The sequence below is a fragment of the Anser anser genome, assembly GCF_964211835.1.
Source record: "Anser anser genome assembly, chromosome: 30".
Taxonomy (NCBI): Eukaryota; Metazoa; Chordata; class Aves; order Anseriformes; family Anatidae; genus Anser; species Anser anser.
The window spans coordinates 1964315-1970729 of NC_139751.1; the positions used below are offsets into that span (position 1 = coordinate 1964315).

The 6415-nt window shown below is 61.9% G+C and overlaps 1 long non-coding RNA gene across 1 annotated transcript; it reads right to left on the reverse strand.

Moving 5' to 3' along the window:
* Positions 1-4814: 4814 nt before the first annotated feature.
* On the reverse strand, positions 4815-6415 carry LOC310888130. Its single transcript, XR_014575829.1, has 2 exons — positions 6314-6415; positions 4815-5173 (listed from the first exon to the last, which is right to left on the reverse strand). It is a non-coding gene; the product is annotated as an uncharacterized lncRNA (long non-coding RNA).

The following is a 6415-nucleotide window of genomic DNA, read 5'->3' on the forward strand; positions in this document are numbered from 1 at the left end:
CATGTGTGTGCACATCGTGGCTCTGTCACCCGTGTCAGGGTGCTTGGCTGGGACGTGGATGTTGCTTCGTGGGCATTTTGTCCAAGCAGCTATCAGAAGCTCTCTGTTTTGGGGTGTTTCTAACCCAAATTGATCCCCTCAGACAGCTGCACTGGGGGGATAAAGGGAACGGGGTTGGAGGCGGTGTGTGCCCTTCACCTTGGGGTCTGGGCTGCCTCCCACTGCTATCCCAAGCCTTCAAAGCAAGGCGAGCCCCCGCTCCCGCTGCTCCGTCCCCGCTGCCGCCATCCCCACGTCCCCAACCCGGCCACCCCGCGACCAAAGGAGGAAAATCGCAGCGGGAAGAGGAAAAAGCGGTGAAAAACAAAGCCGTCGGGGAGCGCGGCGAGGACAAAGGACCGCAGCGCCCGCGCTAAAACAAAGCCCTGACAAGAGGCAGATGTCTCCCGAGGAGCCGCCGTCTGTAAATCACCGCCGTGCCGCGGCCGCTCGCGCTCCCGGGGCCGCGCGCTGCCAGCACCGGGGACGCCCCGGCTCGGCGTCACCCCCGGTGGCGTCACCCTGGGGGGCTGCAGCGTCGCCCCCCTACCCCCCTGGGGGGGGTTTGTCCCCTCCCTGGCATCGTTGGGGGACGTGGGGGTGAGCTCTGGTCCTTGTGCCCCCATCCGGGCTGGCCCTGCCCTCCCCGGTTGGTGCCCAGCCGGTTCTGCTCACCGACTCTGCGGGACACCAGTGGGATACTGGGACGGGGACAAAGGAACTGGGAAAAGGGCAAGGGGACAAACAGGCTGTGCCCTGCTGGTCCTGGGCACCCAGGGTAGGTGGAGAGAGGGGACTCTCGGAGTCCCGGAGGACAGACGGATAAGGAAGGACGGGAAGGGTAGGGAGATGGATAGGAAGGACAGACAGATAGGAAGGACAGATGGATGGGAAGGACATGTGGATGGATGAGAAGGATAGGTGGATGGATAGGAAGGGTAGAAAAGATGGATAAATGGGTAGGAAGGACAGACGGGTGGGCTAGATGGATGACGAGGGGAGGTGGAAAGGACAGACGGACAGAAAGGTCAGGTGGACAGACGGAACCGGCAGAAAAGATAAAGAAATGGAGAGAAAGGATGGACAGGGGGATGGATGGATGGATGGATGGATGGATGGATGGACGGACGGACGGACAGATGGATGGATAGGGAGGACGGATGGATGGACAGGAAGGATAGACAGAAAGGAGAGGCAGACAGGCAGGGAGGACAGATGGGGAGGAGACGCGGGACGTGAGGCTGTGTGGGTAGGGACAGATGGAGAGAAAGGACAGAGAGAAAGGATGGATGGATGGAGAGGCAGCGCGGAGAGACAGGAAGGGCACGGGGATAAGGAGAGACGGATGGGAAGGACAGGCGGATGGGGAGGACAGACGGACGGGAAGGACAGACGGACGGGAAGGATTCCTCTCTCCTTGGGCACCTCTTGTGCACCTCCTCCTCCCCTGCACCCCTCTTCTTCTCTCCCCCTTCTCTCCCCATCCCCTCACCTTGTCCCCTGGCAGCTCCCCGCCACCCTGTCCCTGTCCCCGCCACCTTGTCCCCATCCCTATCCCCGCCACCTTGTCCCTGTCCCCATCCCCGTCCCCGCTCAGCCTCGCCGGGGACGGCACTAAATAACAGCGGGGCCGCGCCGCTCTCCCACCTCCCGCATAATCACCCGGCAGCTACGCTCCTGCCTTCGCCTTTTTGATTTTCTGCTTGAATTTCAAAGGCGCCGCGCGCCCGCCTGCATACAAATTGCAGCCTTTACCCCGAAATGGAGAAATGCAGATTTTTTTTTTTCTTTTTTTTTTTGCGGTTGCCATGGAAACCTTCCCTCGGCTGCTCTTCGACTTTCAAGGTAGACACGGCCGAGGTGGCGGCCGTTGAGCTGGAGAGTGGTCCCCAAGGCGCCCTGAAGGACTCGGGGGACATTTGGGGACGGGACGGTCCCCGACCCACCCCGATGGGGTCCGCATCGCAGCAGGGCCCCAGAGCACGGACGCCTCCGAGCATCTCTCCCACAGGGAATGACGAGACTGCAGCACAGACAACAACCCCCCCCCCCACTGCCCATTTTGCCCATTTTCCACCCAAAATGGGTCTCCCCGGCCATTTTGCTGCTCTGCTGATGTCGGCTTTACGACCTGCCCGTAGTGCCTGAAGTCCTGGTGTTCGGCATCATTCCAGCTGCATAAAAGCAGCTGTGGTGCTGGGGGAGCTCTGGGGTTACTGGCTTCGGCACTGTGGCCCCACAACCTCGATAACCTGCAGCCCCGATGTTTTAGGGGTTTTGGGGAGCCCTTCCCAGCCCCGAAATGCGGCTCCCGACCCCGAGGCAGCTTGATCTCCCCAAACCCACCCTCGAATTTCACCCTCAGGTGGGAAAACGGGGGGAGATGGAGGCAGCTGGGTGTCCTGGTCCTGCATATGGGGAAACTGAGGCAGGGGAGGGAAGGAGGCAGCTGGGAGGGGGCTGTGTTTGCTGCAGGTGCCCCCAGGACGGAGCTGGTGGCCAGATTCATCCCCCACCACGCAGGGTTGTCCCCCCCGCCCCCTTCCCTCCTGCAGCCGCCCTGCCCTGGCGCTGATTTAATGGGCTCTAATGGGAATAAAAATGAAGCCGTTTTAATGGGTTTCCTTCTCTTTTAAATATTCATTTTGCAGCGGATTTGGCGGCTCTTTTCCCCTCCTTTTGTCACCGGGGCTGGTGGAACGAATCCCATTTCCCAGCTCACTTTGAGCACGTTCAGCTTCAGAGGCAGTGCCGGGGTGGCTGCGGGGCCGGGCACTCGCTGCTCCCCCAAAATGCTGCCCTGGGAGGGGGGCAAAGCCTCAGTCCTGCCTTTGGGGTACCCAGACGTGGAGCTGGGGGTGATGGCAGAAGTGGGGTCAGCATGCGGCTCCACCAGCCCCGCTGCACCCCCCTGCTACAAACCTCAGCTTTCTCCCCTCTAATTTTGTTTTTTTTTGGCTTTTTCTCTGCTAAATTTGGGGAGGTGGAGAGAAAAACGCAGCATTTACTGGTTAGGCTGAATGCGGAGGGGGGGGAATCAGGCAAAAAGCTGGCGTGCCCTATGGGGAACGGCTGGGCGAGCGCAACCCTTATTAGCCATCAGAGAATCCACAGCAGACAGGCACTGGCGGGGTCGCGCCGTGCCTGGGGACACTGGGATTTCGGAGGGGGGGTCCGGGGCTCCCAGGAGGGGCGGCCACCTCACCGCGTTCACCGCGAGCCCGGAGGGTGGAGCAATTGTCCCAAAAATGGGACTCGCTGGGGTTTTGCCCCCCCCCCCCCCCCCCCATTTCAGGCCCAAGGCTGCAGGGGCCTGGCGGTGCCACCTGTCCCGTGCCACTTGTCCCCAGCACCCTTGGGTGCTCTAGGGGCCGCCTGTCCTGCCTTGCTTCCCTGGGTGTTCTGGGTCTCATTCTGCATCGCCTCCCCGGAGGGGCACCCCTGGGTGCCTGTGTCCAACCCCATAACGCTCAGCCCCATCCCACCCCATCCCACCCCATCCCATCCCACCCCACCCCATCCCATCCCATCCCACCCCACCCCATCCCATCCCCTGGCTTTCCACGTCCTGTCCCACCCCATATCTCGCTTCCCCAGCTCAGGCCCCTCCAGCCCACCCCACCCTACAACCCACCACCCACCCCACAACCCAGCACCCACCCCGCAACGCACCACCCCGTCCCACGGCCCCCCGCGGGTCCTACAACCCACCACCCCGTCTCATGGCTCCCCACCCATCCTGTGTCCCACCACCCATCCCATCGCCTTCCACCCATCCTACAACCATCACCCCATCCTACAACCACCACCCCATCCTACAACCATCACCCCATCCTACAACCCACCCCCCCCACCCCTTCCCATATCTCCCCTCCCATCCCACCCCATGACCCATCTCCCTACCCCACAACCCCCCCACCCCACCCCATAGCTCCCCACCCGCCCTACAACCCATCCCACCACCCCGTCCCGTGCCCCCCCACCCATCCTACATTCCCCCCCCCATCTCATCAGCCCTCATCTTCCCTCCGTCCCCAACCCAATGCAGGGGACGGGGACCGGGGGGGGGACAGCAGTGGGGTGAGGCTGTCGCCCCCCTCCGAGCACCCCGGTGGGCAGCGTTACCCCAAAACCTGGGGGGGGGGGGGTCCCCATGGCTCCGCACCCCCCCTTGCTGGAGGTTTTCGCTCCTGTTCTGGTGCAACCATCACCACGTCTAGCTCCGCAGCACCAAATTATCCATTTTGGGGCTTATTTTTACCTCCCCCCCCCCCCAAAAAAAAATCCCATTTTAGGCAGAATCTCTTAAAGAGAAGGGGAAAAAAATGAAAACCTGGGGAGAATTTTAAAGCCTCGTCGGCTCCCGAGACCTCCGCCGCGAGAACAAAGGAACGGCAGCAAATATTGGGAGAAAAGACGCCGGATTGATTCCAGCCCCCCCCCCCCCCCCCTTTTGTCGCAGGTTGGCAGCACGGGGTTGGGGGGGGGGGGGCGAAGCTCCGTGCCTATAAATCACGGCTCCTCACTCAGCCCCAAACGATGCTGCCCCCCCCCCCCCCCCCGACACCCAGCTGTGGGCACCCAAACCCCACAGCACGACCTGGGGGGGGGGTATTTCTAAGGGGTGCATTTGGGGGGGGGCTTTGTAGGGCAGGAGGGGGGGGTGCATGGGAAGAGGGGGTCACGGCAAGGCTAAGGGAGCCCCCCCGCTCGGCTCGGCGCGCCGCGGACGACCTTTCCAGCTCTGCCTCCCCCGCCCCTCTCCCCCCCCGCGCTTTCTTTTCTTTTTTTTTTTTTTTTTTTCCCATTTTTTTATGTTCTCCCGGTCGCCGCTGCGGGGATATTATTTTCCGTAGCATCGTGGTGCAGTGCAGAGAGCGGGCGAGGAAGAAAGAGCCGAGCCCTCGCCCCCCCCCCTCCCCCCCAACCCCGCCACCCCCCGCGCTTCGCAGAGCAGCAGCGACAACCAGAGCCCCAAATCCCCCGATTTTCCCCCCCCAAAAAAATCAGTGCATTGAACGAGCACGGCCCTGCTGGGGTGCACGTGGAGGGGAAGCGTGATTTGGGCTTGCCTGGGAGCGGAGTTGGGGTGAGCTTCGCGTGTGCCCCTTTTTTCCATGCACCGGGGGGGGTCCTGGGGGGAGAAGAAGGGGTCGTAAATTGCCAGGGAAACGTGGCTGCACAGCTGCATGCGTGCACGCTCCTCTGTGTGTGTGCAAACACGCGCAGGCACACACATGCATGCAGCCAACGTGGGCACGCCCACGCCTGCACACTCACCTGCCTGCTCACATGCACGCACACCGGCACGTGCACACACATGCGCTCATGTTCCCGCTTCCGTGTTGCGCACACGCTCCCATGCATGCACTCGTGTGCCTGTGCTTGGACACGCATGCATGCACGCGCTCGTGCCTGTACACACAACCATGCCTGCGTGCTCCCAAGCAGAGCACGCCCATGCCCACGCACAGCTCTCCACAAACACACTGGCACTCAGGTGCACACCTGCGCGTGCACGCCCACATGCACATCCTCATGCACGCAAGTATGTGTATTTGCACGCAGACACATGCAGACACACACACACGCATCCACACACGTGCATGGCGATACATGCAGATAAATGCATGCACACTCATGCAGACACTTGCAGACACATGCACATACATGCAGACACAGGCACACACTTGCACACATGCAGACACATGAACATGCATGCACACACACACACACGCATGCACCCACCCACATGCATGCACACACGTGCAGACAAATGCAGGCACTCTCATGCAGACACATGCAGACACAGGGAGGCTCATACACGCAGACACACACACACTTGCACACACGCAGGTGCACGAACGTGAATGCAGACACATGCGCACACCCATGCACGTGCACACACACAAACATGCACCCACAGGCATGCAGACAAATGCATGCGCTCTCGTGCAGACACATGCACAGCACATGCACATACATGCAGATGCATGCACACACTTGCACACACAGACGCATGCGCGTGCATGCACACACATGTGCACAGAGACTCATGAGCATGCACGCACACCCTTGCACACAGATGCACGAACATGCATGCACACGCCTACGTGTGCACACCCCCCCCAACCACATACACACCACACACACACGCCTGCACGCGAGTGCAACCTGACCGCAGACGCACACACGTGCACAGGCGTGCGCGCACACGCACACGCGTGCCCGCGGGGCCTGGCGCAGCCCCAGCCCGGCGCCGCCGGTGACTCACCCGCTCCCCGCCGCATCGATCCCCATCAATCTCCCCCGGGGCCCCCAGCTCCGCGCCCGCTGCTCGCTGGCCCCGCACCGGCTACGCGGGGCGCCGGGGGGG